Source organism: Conger conger, chromosome 6 (assembly GCF_963514075.1).
Source record: "Conger conger chromosome 6, fConCon1.1, whole genome shotgun sequence".
Taxonomy (NCBI): Eukaryota; Metazoa; Chordata; class Actinopteri; order Anguilliformes; family Congridae; genus Conger; species Conger conger.
The window spans coordinates 47,716,398-47,733,540 of NC_083765.1; the positions used below are offsets into that span (position 1 = coordinate 47,716,398).

The window sequence follows — 17,143 nt, forward strand, 5'->3', positions numbered from 1 at the left end:
GCTGTATTTTTTACCCTTTTCCTGTAGATATGTATGAGATATAATTCTCTACTAAGGCCATGTGCACATACTGTTTGTGTATTTATTGTATGGTTCTTCACACAATCATTATTTCAGACTCAGATGTACAGTATCACACCTTAATTGTGTTGCGGTGCTTTCAGATCATTATGCTTTCAGTCAAATGTAACCTTTCAACAACAGAAAGGTCAACTAGGTAAAACCAGTATTATGGCAATTACAAGCTTTTGCTCTGAAGTCCCAAAGACCTTCCAAGTTTCAGGTTTATTTAGAGAGTAAGTTTAGTTATATAATGAAGAGTTCTACTGCTAATGTGCTAAATTTAGGTTCACATCAATATTTAAGCCACATTCCTGTTGCCACAAGCAATACTCCCTCTCAATCATGCTGTCCATTTAGATTAAACACAGAATGAAGCTAGAACATTCAGTTCTGTGGAACTTAGCAAGTAAACTGGGGGTACACTGAATTTGAGAGCACTTGTTTATCATGTATTATTAAAAGTCATAAGTCATGCTGTTAAAATGACTGTGTCATACTAGCACAAAGCAGAGATTACGTATTACCTATATGGTTGTGAGGTATGACAAAGTGCATTGTGTCACATGAGCATGGTGTATTTACATTACCACGTTCATTCACAGCCACCCCCCAATTGCACAATTCATGATGTACACTCAGTGAGCACTTTATTAGGTATTTATTACACTTATTTTTTACTTATCAAGTCTTCTGCAGCTGCAATTAGCAGTTTGAAATGCTGTTCTGCATTCCACTGTTGCAATGCATGGTTATTCGCATTTACTGTCACCTTCCTGTCAGCTTCGACCAGTCTGGCCCTTCTCATTAACAACGCAGAACTGCTTCTCACTAGATGTTTTTTGTTTTCCGCACCATTCTCTGCAAACTCAAGAGACTTGTGCGTGGAAATCCCAGTAGATCAACAGTTACTTAGATACTCAATCCACCCTGTCTGGCACCAACAATCACCAAAGTCACTTAGATCACATTACTTCCCCATTCTGACATTTGGTCTGAAAAACAGCTGAACCTCTTGACCACATCTGCATGCTTTTATGTGTTTAGTTGCTGCCACATAATTGGCTGAATACATATTTGCATTAACAAGCTAGTGTACAGGTCTATCTAATAAAGTGATCACTTTTTGCCTCACTCTCACAATCTTTGTCTGATGTATTTTGTGATATGTCACGTTTTGGTTGTAAATTCATTGCTAAAACCCACCTCACCTTCATTTCCCTGAACCCCCTGACCAGCCTTGATGTGTTTTTAAATTATTATTATTATTCTTTATTGATTTTATTATTATTATTATAATCTAGTGGGTATTCATTTGTATTAAATTGCATGTCACAAATTCACCCGAAATACATCTGGTGTCTATTTGCTGAGCAAACCGACTTAGTGAGAGCAGGATTGAAATGTGTTTGAAGGTGAAGAGAAGCAAAATTGAGTCTTTGTTGACTGCAGTATATAAATATTTGCTTCCACGATCAAACCTTGGCATACCCTGACAGTTCTTTCCATAATGAGCTATCCGGAAACTTGTCAGACTCCAAGGATAGCACTTGAACGAGAGGTGACTTATTTCAGTGATACTTTGACTGCCAAAGAGATTCAGCAATGTTGTATATATAGTAAAGTGCAAGTTAGAGCAGCACTACATATACAGCACACGACTGAAACAAATTGGGGGGAATTTTGAAGAACGGGAAGTTGAAGAACAGTTTTGACTGACATCAAATGAGGAGGGGAAGAATGAGCGACTGAGGACAATGGAGGGGAACGGAAAATTGACAGACATTTGATACACACACCCACTGGTACCCGATGACATAAAATCTAAGTTCACATAATCTTCCAGGAAGTAAATGGAAAAAAACTTCAGTGTGAAAAAGTATTACAATTTGATCAATTTTATGGAATTTATAATTTTATATGTGTTCGTATGGTTTACGTTAGTAAATTGAGGGAAAACTGCTTGTTTTTGATTTCAGTTTGTTATTAATATATACTAATATATACTTGTGTACCGTCATCAGCACTTATAATTTAAGTCATATACTATAGCACAATACATAAATGTGGATGCAGGACATAGGTCTTACATTTTACATGAAGCACAAACATGGCTTTCAAGATATATGAGCCACACTGCAATCATAAATAAGAATTCAGATTTCATCCCAGGTCTGAATTGAACAACGCTAAGAGGACAAAATATATATGTCATACTGTGGTAAAAAAGGAAATACAAAATGCTGCAGGCTGCACTGAAAAGAGTGCTGTTTTTCTTTCCTTACTTTTCCTTTTACCTTGTCTTGACTTTGAAATTCAGCAACTGTCCACCCTCACTCTTATCACTTTATTACTTCATTTGAACTCACAGCTTTTCACTGGAATACAAAAAAAAATACAGATATGAGTTTTAATGAGTTTTTTTTTTTTTAAATGAAAGGTTTCTCTGTGGAAGTGTGTTATCTCTATGTGAGACAATTTCCCTTTTTAATTACTTAGTAATCCACTTTAGCCCTGTGAAAAATAAATAAATGAAATAAATTGTGGGCTTTGGGGGTGTGGTGGAGTTTCAGTTTTAGATAATTTTGCAGGAACTGATTGATTATGTCAGAAGACAAAGACACAATGTGACTTCTCTCTGACTTTTTAAGGTAATTTGGATTTAAGAAGTTTAAGCAATAGGCATTTGAGATGATGTAAAACTTGATTATTGTTGTAATTAAATTTTTGGTAACACTTAATTTTGCAGCCCATTAATTGCCTAGTATTTACTGGATAAATACACAGCTACCATGTATAATTATTAGGTAACTACTTTGATTTCAGTGGTAAGTACTAAGAAAAAAAGTCAGTAAGTACTCATTGAATTAAAAAATATATACACATATTACAGCAAATATTTTTCATCCAGAAAGAAGATGCATGTCTTTGCTTTGCCTATAGACCATCGGCACAGTTCTAGGACATTCCTGGCGATTCAATTCAGTCGAAAGCAGCAGGAGTGAAATTGTTCCAACTGTTCCGGGGGAAGTTGAAACAGCTATGGTGCAGGTGTAAACAGCGTCTAAAATGTCGGAAAACTGACAAGAAAAATTCTATTTCAATTTCAGTAAAAAGTTTGTGAATCCAATTTTTTTATCATTTACATTTTTCAAATGAAAATTGTCTTGCAGAAATTGTCTATAATGTTGTCGGTACTAACGGCATATGACATCATTTATATGAAATTAATGTTTGGGAAGAAATTGATAAGAGCGAGTGCTAAATCGGACTGAATAACTGTATGGTATACAAGTTATTGTGGTTGATGCATGTATAACATGCCCCGGCTGCACTAGTTGTACTCGAGGCTCACAGTTCCTGCTTGCTTGTGACATGTGTCGACTCTATACAGTCTTATAACCCACAAGAATTCTGTGTATTTAGAGTCTGTAGAGGTCACATATTATCAGTTATTTGGTGATTCAATTTGGTGAAAAAAACATTACTTTCATGGTGCTAAAACACAGATTTGTTTATAACTCTTGATGACGTTTTCAAAAAATGCAACCTCTCACACATGAGAAGCGTGTTGCTATAATACCTTCATGAAAACAAACTCATCATGCATGCGCAAATGCAACTACACAAAATCCCCATGTTTCAACATGCCCCATGTTATAGGTTCTTTCTTTTTTTTTCTTTTTACAGGGGTAGGGGATAGGACGTAGAAGCAAAATGGGAGGGACTACTCTGCCAGAGATTGTTAAAAACCGAGTCTGCACTGACAGGAAACCCTGCCCCGAAGTCAACGGGTGTTCTGCGAGTGATTTGCGTTGCATGGATCATCTTTCTTATGTTGTATGCTGAGTACCTTGGGTACAAGACAATTTCCCTCAGGGAAGTTATCATTGCAAATTTAGTAAATTAAACGATAGCTAGCTAGCTTGCTACTGTAGTCCAAAATAGATATTATGCTCATTTTCACAATACACATTGTCATACCCATATACTGTAGGTAATAAGTAATCTCTGCTAGATGTACATGCTATAATCATGCTGACATTTTTTTAAATGCTTTAGCTGATTGTTTTGTTTTGTCTATGCAGAGGTTTGCCATCCCCTGCCTCACAGACAGGTTTACTCATGGCAAGGCAAGACATTAAAGATCTAACTGCAAAGGAGGGGGCAAAGATTTACACTTGAATGGTGTTCTCTCAGACATAGGAGGACTGTGAAACAGGTGCGACTCTTGTTAGCCGTTGCTCAATATACAATATTTGCTCTGATTGCCCATGCCAGATGTTATATTGCAGGGTTTAACTTTTTAGTGTTCATTTTTGACTTCAGGAACAGAATTTGGAACAAAATATTCTCATTAAGAAAAACATTTTTTAACATTTTTTAATTAAGTTCAAATTAAGGATGGAAGTTGATTGGATCCAAGGCCTGTTTAATACTGCTGGGCAGCCATGAGGAAAGAGCAATGTCTATGCAAGCTAGTACAGCTTTGTTACAATGATTATCACCAAAAACAGTTGTTGCTTGTCTCGTAAACTTTATCAGCCAAAACCTTTATCCGCAGTCAAAGCCAAGTTCACAGACTCTAGTGATTAGTGAAGAAAGGACTTTAAGGAGGATTAGGAAGGAAATGTGGCATGTCCTCATTCACAAAAAGCCTGAGAAATCTGGTATTTGGCCAAGTGTGTTCTATGAGGACAGGTCAGCAGTTGCCCATCTTGATAGCGAGATTACCCTCCATTGACAAGTCACTGATTCTCTTTTTTAATGCTTTAATAAACTAATTCTGTATTCAATTTAATTGGGTCCTTAACCTCTTTTCTACTTCACAAAAAAGTTTGGCAAAAATTAACATGTATACATTAGCAGGTCAATGTTAAGGACATACACTCACTGATCACTTTATTAGGTAGACGTGTACACCAGCTTGTTAATGCAAATATTTATTCAGGCAATCATGTGACAGTATCTCAGAAACTGCTGATCTCCTGGGATATTCATGCACAACAGTCTCCAGAGTTTGCAGAGAATGGCGCTAAAAACGAAACAAATCCAGTGGGCAGAAACGGCTTGTTAATGACAGAGGAGAAGGGCCAGACTGGTCAAAGCTGACAGGAAGGTGACAGTAACGTAAATAACCACACATTACAACAGTGGTATGCTAATACCTAATAAAGTTCTCACTGAGTGTATGTTGATTGAATCCAAAGCTCTGTATCAAAAAGAGCCCCATCATTTTGCTTCGTAGTACACCCAAAGCGCGTAGAAGAGAGAAAGAGGGCAAGGTTCGGAGGGGATATAATCAAAATCACACAGTGCTGACGTTGCTGAATGACAGAGCTAAATGCAGCACTCAACTTCATTATTCGACCATTTCACTGTTTAAAGTGGTTTTTGTAGCTTAAGTTACATTCATTGTCATATGAAGGACAACAGAGTTTTGCTCCTAAAGTTTATTAATGCTAGTACATACAGCACAATGCATATTGGCAAACCAATTCACAACATTAGCTCTGATCTGATACAAGTATATTCACTTGCATTCATATCCTTGTCTGTAGAATAGAAAGCAACAGCAAACTGCCGCCCCCCTAATGGCAGAACCTGCAAGTACATCAGATCAGGATTATTGTGCTAATATAAGTCACCTGATGGTGACAACAAGTAATTACTATGGAAAAAAAATAATAATAATCTGCCTCTGCCCAGCAGATCTCCGGAGGCAGAAGCACCAAATGGTAACATAAAACCTCTGTATGTATTTATTTTATTTATAAAATGTAAATCTGTTTTTCAAAGCAACATGGAGTAGTGTTTCAAAATACAACTGAATTCCCTTGGAGGGGAACAAATAAATAAAAGTTATATAATCATTTTAGTCACCAAAGACAAACAGAACCAAATTAGGAATGGACTGGGTAAACTAAACGAAAATAATGCACAAAGAGATAAGGATACATATTTGCCAGCCAGATTACTTGGGTGTATGTGTCAATGCACTTCCCACGCTGTTTGTAGACAAATATTAATATATATCAATATAACTCTTTTAGTGGTATGCTATTAAGGGAAGGTGGAGACCTGTGAATCTTAATGACTTCTAACATTCATAATGGGCCTCTTCAGTGGTAGAGCAGTGGTATAAATTCTCAATAAATTATCACATTTGCTGCTTTCGTTTCTACCACAGCAGGGGCCAAAAAACTATTGCCTGGGACACTGAGTTGTGGTCAAGGTACATGACAGGGACTTGTAAGGTCAGTGGTTCGATCCTGTAGCCACAGCTGTTGGGTCCTTGAGCTGTTGGGCCCTTGCCCCCACATTGCTCCAGGGGGGGTTGTCTCCTGCTTAGTCTAATCAACTGTATGTCGCTTTGGATAAAAGTTAAATTACATGTAATGTAATATATGGTGTACCACAGTGTCTTTGGCCTACCATGCTACACACTTGATGGGTAAATGGCACAATATGGCATTTTGAGGCATGCAGAGCTCACAGCCCTGGGGGTTATTCACAAAGTTATTGCAATTTTTTCCACAGAGATATGGGCTGATGCCATCCCTTTCAGCATTTTCCAATCCATAAACATTGGTTATGGGAGCTTTTTACCAGGAATGGGAACCACCTGTAATACGACTGGGACAGCCTTGCTTTTAAATTAGCATGTCATTAAGGTGATTCATATAATGAAAATAAAACAGTAAAAGCTCCACCTGCTGCTTTGTTGGCAGGTGGAACATTACTGCTTTTCCATTAATCAGTGAAAAAAAGTGTGTTTTGTGTGCAGCTGCATTAAAATATAAAGAATTTCAGTTAGCTTTCTGATTTCAGCAATGTTAAAAAACCTGCAAATGGTTTTCTGGTGTTCCACTATGCCATTGCATGTTTTAAAATTCCCAATTTTATATAAGGGATAGATGTGAGGAATTCTAACATGCACAGAACAACACACAAGTGGGCAGGCATTGTCCTTTTAGAACCTCCTTTTGCCCCAATAACAGCCTGAATTCTTATTGGCGTAGATTTAACAAGGTGCTGGACATATTCCTTAGATACTCTGGCCCATTTTGACATCAAAGCATCACATAGTTGGTGCAGATGTATCGGTTGCACATTCATGCTGCAAATCTACCTTTCCACCACATCCTAAAGGTGTTCTTGAGTCTATTAGATTGCGATCTGGTAAATGTGGAGACCATTGGAGTACACTAAACTCATTGTCATGTGCCTGGAACTAGGTTGACATTATGTGTGCTTTGTGACGTGACACGTTATCCAGCTGAAAATAGCTCAGAAAATGGGTAGACTGTGGCCATAAAGGGATGTTCATGGTCAACAACAATACTGATGTAAGCTTTGACATAATGAATGCTCAATTTGTATTAAGGGGCCTAATGTATGCCAAGAAAACATTCCACACACCATTGTGCCTGCTGTAGCCACAGTTTCCTGTTCTTAGCTGTGGTGTGGTCTTCTGTTGCAGCAGCCCATCCACTTCAAGGTTCAACATGTTCAGAGACCACTGTTGTAAAGCATGGCTATACAGTTACTGTTACCTTCCTGTCAGCTTGACAGTCTAGCCATTCTCCTCTGTGCTCTCTCATTAACAAGGCATTGACTCACTGGATGCGTTTTGTTTTTTGCATCATTCATGCATGCTTTTATGCATTGAGGTGTTGTCACATGATTGGCTGATTAAATATTATATATGTTTGCATTAACAAGATGGTATACAGGCATACCTAATAAAGTGGTCACTGAGTGTATATTACAAAATCAAAAATACCAAACAAATAATTAATTTCCATAATTAATCAAAAATGTATTATGGTGCATCTGCATGAGTTTTAGTGAAAAGCCCAGGAGACTATTAGGATAGAAAACAGGCAGGGTTACCAGATGCCTGGGATTTTTATTATCTTAAAATATTCCAAAAATATACCACAAAATCTCCCATCTAAGGCACTGTTTCAGCTTATGGATAGGCCCCATGGTCAGGAAAGGAATCTGTGAATTTCAAGCAGCATAAAAAAAAAGAAGAAATTTTTAAAAGCCTTTAAAATGGCTGTTCACAGTTGCTTTAGGTCCCAGCTGAGTATGGACTTGGTTGTCTAATATAAATATATATTTTGGAGTCTTTCATTTTCTCATGTCTTCAGCGCTCTTTTCATCTACCTTCTTGTCAGCCGTGGTTGCCTGAGGAAATAAGTCAAGCCTGTCAAAACCTCTGCGAATGTATATATTACCCACAGCTCCATTGCTCAAAACGCCCAGGGAAGACGTGTCTTCTGTCGAAGTGCGCCGGGAACGTTTTTGGAGACAGGGGTGGCCGTCTGCAGTTCCCCTGAAAGAAGCGATGACACAGAATGCGCACAGTCAAGCAATTTGGGAAACATTCCCCAATTTGGGGAACATTCAAACATGTGTGTTGTTTTCTCTGTACGCAATCCATCACCACAAATGTGATCACATTCATTCAGACATGTTGGTGTTGTGACAATTGAGTACTTTCTAAAAAAAACATTACAGTTCACATGTCTACATGCCATTTTATCAGCACTCTGCTGCTGTCTCTCTGTCATAAAATATTTCTCATGAATGTTTTAATTTACCAGATGTGGAGACTGGAAGGAGGGCAAACTTCTGTCTGGCTTGAGGAACCCTTTTTTTAGGACTTCAGATCAACCAAACTTTACCTGCTACTTGACTTGAGCTGGACTAATTTATCAGATTTATGTATGATACTTGGTGTGATTTAATGACACTTCACTTAGTAGGTCTTCAGACAAAAAGGCCCTTGGTGTCCTTCAAGGACAAACAGGAAGATCAGGGTGAAAAGACTGATTGATGCATTCCTACTTGTTTATTTACTTTCAAAATCTATTTGTTAACAGTATTTAATATGATTGATTTAAATCCCCCTGCCTGCACTTGCAGGGACTCATTTCCAGTGGCCTCTTCACAGCCCCAGGTGCTGAATGAGTCTACAGATTTTAACAACCACTGCAGTGTGAGTGAGCTAGCCACTGACATATGTGATGCAATGCCATAAACAGTGGAACATGGCGCAGACCTCATTTTTCTTTTAATTTGATGTGAAACTTTTGGAGATATGGCTTATTAAAGTATGTATGTAATGTTATGTAATGTAATGTATGTGTGTCTGACAGAAGTGGTTTCGTGAAATCAGAAGTCACCTAGAAGTGACCAAGGTGTAAAAACTGGCCCATCAGCCGCTGCTTTGGAGGGTCTGGAGAGATTTGGGGCAGGACATAGGTCTGGGGGTGTCAACAAGCTGCATAATATATGTATGATCTTTAGGTGGGAGGTGGAATTTGCAGGGGTAAACTCACCATGTTCCCAAAACACAGGGAAGCCACCACTTCCACCAGAAGTTAACATCAGTACAATGGTAGTTTTTCTCCTATGTTAGCCTATGTTTATTGAAATACACCATTATTTTTAGTAGCCTGTATTGATATGTAGCAAATTGTTTTATTTTGTTTGCAGTGGATTACCAATACCGTGTCACTGTATGCCAAAATTAATTGTGTATGTGACTCGTACCAAATGAAAACGAAAGGAATTAGTCCAAATCTGATCTGAAAGTCATTTTTCATTTATTCGTCACGAAAGTTGACTGCTTGGAACACAATGAGCTAACTTGGTGTTCGGAACACTCTGAGCATTTCTGCAATATTGCATTGTTAGCTTGTTGTCCATGAATGACTGTACAGCAGCTAAGTGTGATTTAGTGTTGTTAGCAGTCTGGTGAAATCATCCCGCCATTTAAGAATAAAAGACGCGTTCTAGTTAGCCACATGTTTCCTTCCTTCCATTTTCATAAAAAATGGTCACATACCGGGAAGTTGTGGATTTATTTGTCATTTTCTCTGCCTTTGAATGTCTGGGATAGCCAAAATGTACATAAATAAACCATATCTTCTGGTGGAAGCAGTCACTTTCCCATGTTCTGACGGTGAGTCTATGTTAGCCTATGTTTATTAAAATAGACCAACAAGGGAAGGAGAATAAACTGAAACATGATACTACTGTTTTATAAATTAGTAATTTGATTTGGTATTAGTCGCAATAACTAATCCCACCAATCTTCTACATCTTCGTCACTAGGCCCATTGCAGTGAATGCATTTTGAGTGATTGATTTTGTGTGAAATTACTTTCAACAGAGCTATTCACGCAAATAGATGCATCTGCCATTATGTTACTGAATAGCATAGCCCACCCATTTGCTCCTAAAAATGGCACAAATTGTCTGCATTTCTTTTTTGAGTCAAGTCTTTTATTTTAAAAACATATGCATTTGGGAAATGCCATGGAGGGTATTGCATTCATTGTGTTGCAGCAATTTCATAATATAAAAGAGGTGTGGCCTCCTGTAGTGTTAATGTAGCAAGTTATAGGGCTGGGACAATCGTGACATTTAGAAAAATCGAACTTTTATTCATAATACTGTAAATTGGTTTATGAATATAAATAGGCTACACTACTTGACAGTACATTTACTGTGTGTGGTGGGGAAGCTGTTGCTAATGAGAGATGACAAACTGCTAATACAGGCTAATACATTGTTTTATATAGACGGTATCAGTTTTTAATTCGTTAAGATTTACCAGATAAAGATTTAATAGAGATTTGCCTGTTCAACTAGTTGTGCTTCAGTTGCTGTATAGAAAATTGTGAGCTGACATGGTTCTGAACAATTCACATGTATCCATGTCTTTATGTGCCTGGGATCACCAATTAGCAACCATAATCATAAATAGCATTCCTCTAACTTCTGGTGGAAGCAGCCACTCGGGACACAGTGAGTCTACGTTAGTCTAGCTAAGTTAACTGACTTCGCTTCAAAATTAACTAACTTGGCTAGATGATCTGTGAGCTATGTTTTATCATGATATGCCACCTAAAATGCAACAGGGTGAAGCATATTGCCGGAATTGTATTTTATGTAGGTGTGACCTGGCATATCACCACCTGATTACGCCACCTTGGGAATTACGCCCAAAGAAATAGTTTGTACGAATCAAGGATTTATGATCAATCCCCTCATAGGTACAACTAAATGAACAAGCAGAGACATGGATTCAATAATAAAAACATACATTTATTCGTTACAATCCTAAAAACACAATAGAAAAACCCACACAAAAACCCACAGGATCCCCAACAATACAAAATTAGCCGGTAGGTCTTCCCTGCTGCTAAGGGCGCTACTGGGTGCGTGCGGGTACGGGTCCGTGGAGGGTGGAGGACTTACCGGAAGTGGAACCGAAAGGTCACTCACTCGTGAAGGTGCCAGCAGACATACACCCACATGCACTGTAAAGCGGTGAGATATGGACACGATGAATCACAAAATATTCTACTTCTACACACAAACTATAACATGCAGTGAAAAGAATGGCACCACTTCCGACAGTGCCGCAACGACCTTCATGCCGACACAGATCCCAAACCACGCACTGCAACATGAAGAGTAAGCAGCCCCAAAGCCCCAACTCAATCAACCGTTGGTTTGTCAGTAGTAAGAATACTAAAAATACAAATAAATATGGAACCCCAGGGAAAAGGCGGGTACAACACAGTTTAAAACACAAACGGCTGGAGCATCACGTAGCCAGTTACCGGCATATTAATAGAACTGGAGCCCCGCTATCCACATTCCTTAGCTCTTTAATGACACTGAGAGATAAAGGCAAATTACTAATGTCCTCAATAGGCTATGCACGTGCAGAGTCTCAAGCTCCACCACTTTGTCTATGGTGACCTACAATTCTCATTAGGCTTACATGGAACATTACGTGGCTGCAAGTAACAGAGCAAACTGCAACATACCTTGACAGGAACTTGCATACAGGAACAGGGAGGAACAAGAACCCCAAACAGATAAGGCATTTCCTTGTACTTAGTTACTGCAGCCTATTTATAGGCCTCCAGAAATGATTGATATGCATGTCAGCAAACCAGATACCTGAATGCATGTTAACCTAGCCTATTCACTAGTTAGGGTGTTTTTTAGTAATCAGTAACTTGTAACCCGTTACAATTACAGCATATAACTAGGCAGCCTGAGCCAACTAGCTACCTTAAGCTAAAAGAGCAGTTTTGACATGTACACAAACTTTCATTCATTCATTATCCTAACCCGCTTATCCTGAACAGGGTCGCAGGGGGGCTGGAGCCTATCCCAGCATACATTGGGCGAAAGGCAGGAATACACCCTGGACAGGTCGCCAGTCCATCGCAGGGCACACACACCATTCACTCAGACCTATGGGCAATTTAGACTCTCCAATCAGCCTAACATGCATGTCTTTGGACTGTGGGAGGAAACCAGAATTCCTGGAGGAAACCCACGCTGACAGGAGGAGAACATGCAAACTCCGCACAGAGAGGCCCCGGCCAACGGGGATTCAAACCCAGGACCTCCTTGCTCTGAGGCGGCAGTGCTACCCACTGCACCATCCGTGCCGCCTATGTACACAAACTTATATCCTGAAAGTAATAACCCTACTATAGCATTTGCCAGTATTTAGCTAGCTACATCTGAGTAAAGCTTCACTTTTCAATTAAGTGTAGATGGGTTTTTTCGCCAAAAAACCAAGACGGGATTTCACCAGACTTTTCACCACAGACAATGTTGAGCAGCTAACGTTAGCTATAGGTAGTTGTAACATAATGTGTTACGCTACTTAGTTTACTCTGAATTTCTTCCAAGTCATTATTTTTATTCATGATTGAAATGTATATTGTCATTATCAAAGCACTTTGTAACTGGACACCCAAACTGTCAGGGCTGGGAGGTAGTACCGGTTGTGTATTATTATTATTTTCACCTGGTGCAAATTAGTGCCAACGGGGTGTCTACCTCCAGAAGGTATTTAAAGCCCTCTTTGACCATCGGTTGACGTTTTGGTGTCACTAGTTCGCTCTGCCACCAAGCTGGCAAGCACACGGTAGACTCACTGTTAAATGAGCCAGGTATTGTGCTGGTTCTGGGTTTTGAATTTAAAAGAAAAACAAAAAAGGTAAGGAAGGTGTTCTGCTCGTTGTGTGTGTACACTGCAAACACCTTCCTGTAGGTTCTTTAGTTTTTTCCTCTTTTGTTTTTCGGCTCCTGTGAGTCTGTGGGTGAGGGACGTTGTCCCCGGTATGTATTTTGGTTTGTGCGTTTTCCGGAGCTGTGACTCACGGTTGTTTATTTTGTTTACCTAGTCTTTATACTAGGTGTACTTTTATTTTGGGGATCCCCGGTCACTCCCCGGGTTACAGGGCTCGCCTTTTAGCACTCATTTTGGTTGTGTTATTCGCCCTGGTTTTTAAGGGTTGCTTTATTTTCATGAGCCGTTTTTTGGCGCTATTTTCTTTATTTGATTGGAGCTGTCTCCGAGTTGTTTTTGTTTCCTTGACCTCCCAGGGTTTAGTGGCGGACACGTTCGCGTGCCTGCTTACAAGGATTATCCTTAGTCGCGCCTGGCTGTCCGCCATTCCTCAACCTCATACAAACAGGAGGTGTTCAACAACATAATGTAAGGCTGTCGGCTTGAAGAAATGGTATCGGATCTCTTTGCAGTAGCTGGCTTAATGATAACGTAAATTCACCGAGTTAGCTCACTATGTTCCGAACAGTGCAACTTGGTATGAGTCACATAGCCGATCAATTTCAGCATACAGTTACAGTTATGGTAATGCTGATCCACTGTGACATTGTGGTGAGGAAGCTGTTGCTAACCAGAGACTACGAACTGGGCAGGCGAATATGTGTTCAGACCTTCAGTCTTATACAGTTATTTGTATATATGTTATACATATACATATATATTCTCAGTGTGATTATTATTACATTACATTATTGGCATTTTTGGCAGACGCTCTTATCCAGAGCGACGTACAGTTGATTAGACTAAGCAGGAGACAATCCTCCCCTGGAGCAATGCAGGGTTAAGGGCCTTGCTCAAGGGGCCAACAGCTCTGTGGATCTTCTTGTGGCTACACCGGGATGAGAACCACCAAACTTGCGTGTCCCAGTCATTTACCCTAACCACTACACTACAGGCCGCCATGCGGAATGTATTCCTAGCCAAACGATAGATGAGTATTTCAAGATTCCAAATCTGCTCATATCTCATTTTTGACAAAAATAGAATCTGATGCATAAGTATTGTAAAAGTGAGAACTGCGTGATGATACACCCTTTGCCATGATGCTACACATATGTTCTCTGTTGAAACTGCCATCTGGATATCAACTGATTTGTGGGTAACTTCTTCCAAGGCCAGGATAAATGGCTGTCACTTTTGAAGCAAGAGATTTGACAAAAGACTCTACTAATACTGAGTCTGCAAGGTGATGTGTGTGTGTGTATGGGGGGGGGGGATGTCATAAGGTCATACTTTGTCTTTCTTTTGAATGTAAGGCATCTTAATATTTCTCCTTAATATTGAGCAGACATTAATGGTCAGTCAAAGTCTCACATACAAGCAGTAAGAGACATTGTGAAGCCAGAATATTCTGCTGAATTTCTAATAACATTACATTGAAATAATAACAGACATAGACATAAAATGCTATTGGCTGCACTTGCATACATGTGCTGTATAACACTGGAGGCTGGTTGGTTTCAGCACTCATTGTTCAAACAAAACAAATGAATGCACACTTGCAAGCTCTCTCTCTCTCTCGTGCACACAAGCACACACACACATACTCTTTTTAATGTGAAATGGTTACTTCATGATTTAATGGTTACTTTCCTCTTTGCCCCCACTTATTTGTACTAATTTCCAATTTCCACTTATTTTGTACTAGTCCTATGAAAAAAACTATTTCACACACATGCTTAAAGACTCAATTTAAAGAAGAGCATGTATGTACAGTGTACAAAAAATATACTTTAAAATACAAAAACAAGGCGTTTTGTAATTTCTTGGTATCTCAATTTCTAAGTCAAGCACCAACTCAGAAGTACTTTATATTTGTGCACAAACTTCATGCCAACTTGTGTACATAATTTTGGTAAAGATATCAACAATAATTCAAATTCCACATGGGTTTCCCTAATCTGCACCCAGATGTCCTCAAGTGTCCCCAAATCTCTCCAAATACAAAACATCAGCATATATTTTTGTCCAGCTTATTTTTCTATTAAAACAGATTTTTTTTGATCGAAAATATCAAGAAAATTTACATTGATGTGTGTTTTATTCACATGAGAGTATGTTTTTATAAAGCATGCCCAAAGTGTCCAAAAAGCTCTCCAAAAATGATTACTTTGAGACGGGTGCGTCGGTGGTTGGACCCAAAATGCACGACTCAGAAACAGGGGTGTAATAATGTCCCGTCAGGGCTTTATTCAGGGAATGTCCAGTGAGCGTAGTCAAAAAACAAGCAATGTTCGTACACGTAAAATCCAGCCAAGTACAGTACCGAGGGAGAAGGCAGTCTCGTAATCGGTACGCCATGCAAAAAGTCCAGTAGCCAGAAAAGCTGTCAGCGGGGCAGAAGTACAGGCGATGGTAGGCAGGCTCAGGGTCAATGACGGCGCAAGAGTCAAGACCGAAGTCTGCTCCGCGGGGCAAAAGCACAAAGACAGCAGGCAAAGTCGTGGTACAGGCAGGCAATGGTCAACAAAACAGAAGTCAATAATCTTTGGTCAATAAACAGGCTTGGCTTGTAACGGGTAGACAATGGCTTGCCAAAAACCACTAAAGCGCTGCGGTGCACTGACAAACAGGAAGCAACCATTTCGCAAAGACATGACATGAAACTGAGCTTATATGCAGGTGTAGACATGTGCAGACAATTAGCTTGAGAGCAGCATGCGAATAGAAATCAGGTGTGGAGGATTGACAAGTTAACGAGATAATTAGTAATCGCTAGCAATAAACCTATCCTGCCATAGCATTAGTAAATTAGTAAATGACATGTACAAGAAACGTAAGGTAACATGAACACGTGTGGCAGTGGGGTGCTGAGTTAGGAAGCTACACTAACTAGCCAGTAGATGGCTCTTGTTTGAAACTGGTTCCTCCCTATATGTGATGGGGGAAGGGAAAGTTTAATGAAGGCCACTGATTTTTCCGCACCTTTCCCATGCTTCTCACAACGTGTATGTGCAGCCAGTGGAAGGAAGCTGCTGATTGTTCTCCTGGTATGGAGGTATGTGACAAGGCCTGTGTTTGTCGAGTTTGTCGAGTTTGTAGAGAGTATGAGCTGTTTTTATATAAAAATGTTTTATCTTGTAACAGATGTGAGCGGGTACTGGTTCCTGGGGTATGTATTTGTTTGCAACTACCGCAGGCAATGTGGATTTCTTCTGTTCTTTCTGTGCATGTAAACCTTTTAAACAATATGTTGGTGATTGCTGTCTTTATCTGTTATAGAGACTGCTGGGGATGTTTTTCATTGAGAGGACAACAGCAGAGTGGAAGTGTGTGGCAATCGCTGTTCCTCTGGTGTTCTTTTTCATGTTTCTTTTGTTTGATTTTGTTTCCAAGTGGTTAATCCTTTTTGCTAGCCAGTGCCCATGATAATGCTGATTAGTTGATCAGCCTGTGTTCACTTAGTACTCTGGCCTGTGGTGGCGCTGGTTTGCAGCTTTGTATATTTGTTTGTTTGTTTTGTTTGTCAAAACCTTCCCGATTGTTTGCCAGGCTAACCCAGCGCCGGATATATGCATGTTGGGAGGAAGAGCAGGGCTAATGTTTGCAGTGCCACATTGTGTGAAGATTTGAACTTGGTTCTTTGTTTGCACCTGATGATCCTTTATGTGTGGGGTGTTTCTGACCGACGGTGTGTTTAACCCCTTGCTCTGCCTCAGAAGAGTAATAGAATTGTTTTAATTGTTTTAAGTTTGGGGTTAGTCCTTGTTAACTGTGGGGAAGTTTTATTGTGCTCTCAAACATTCCGTAATGAAATCAATGTCTAAATAATTATATTTTGATACTTCCAAACTTTTAATTCTAAGTATACTTGTGACCAGATTACACATGGTTAGAATGTTAGTATTACCCAATCCTGATCTAGTGTTAGTAGATTAGTTAGTAGACAAGGGAAATTGA

General features: G+C 39.4%; 1 long non-coding RNA gene across 1 annotated transcript; it reads left to right on the forward strand.

The window, feature by feature from the left end:
- The first annotated feature begins 16,167 nt into the window (after nucleotides 1–16,167).
- LOC133130216 (uncharacterized) lies at nucleotides 16,168–16,863 on the forward strand. The gene is made up of 3 exons (XR_009708926.1): nucleotides 16,168–16,241; nucleotides 16,331–16,355; nucleotides 16,466–16,863. It is a non-coding gene; the product is annotated as an uncharacterized LOC133130216 (long non-coding RNA).
- Nucleotides 16,864–17,143: the final 280 nt, after the last annotated feature.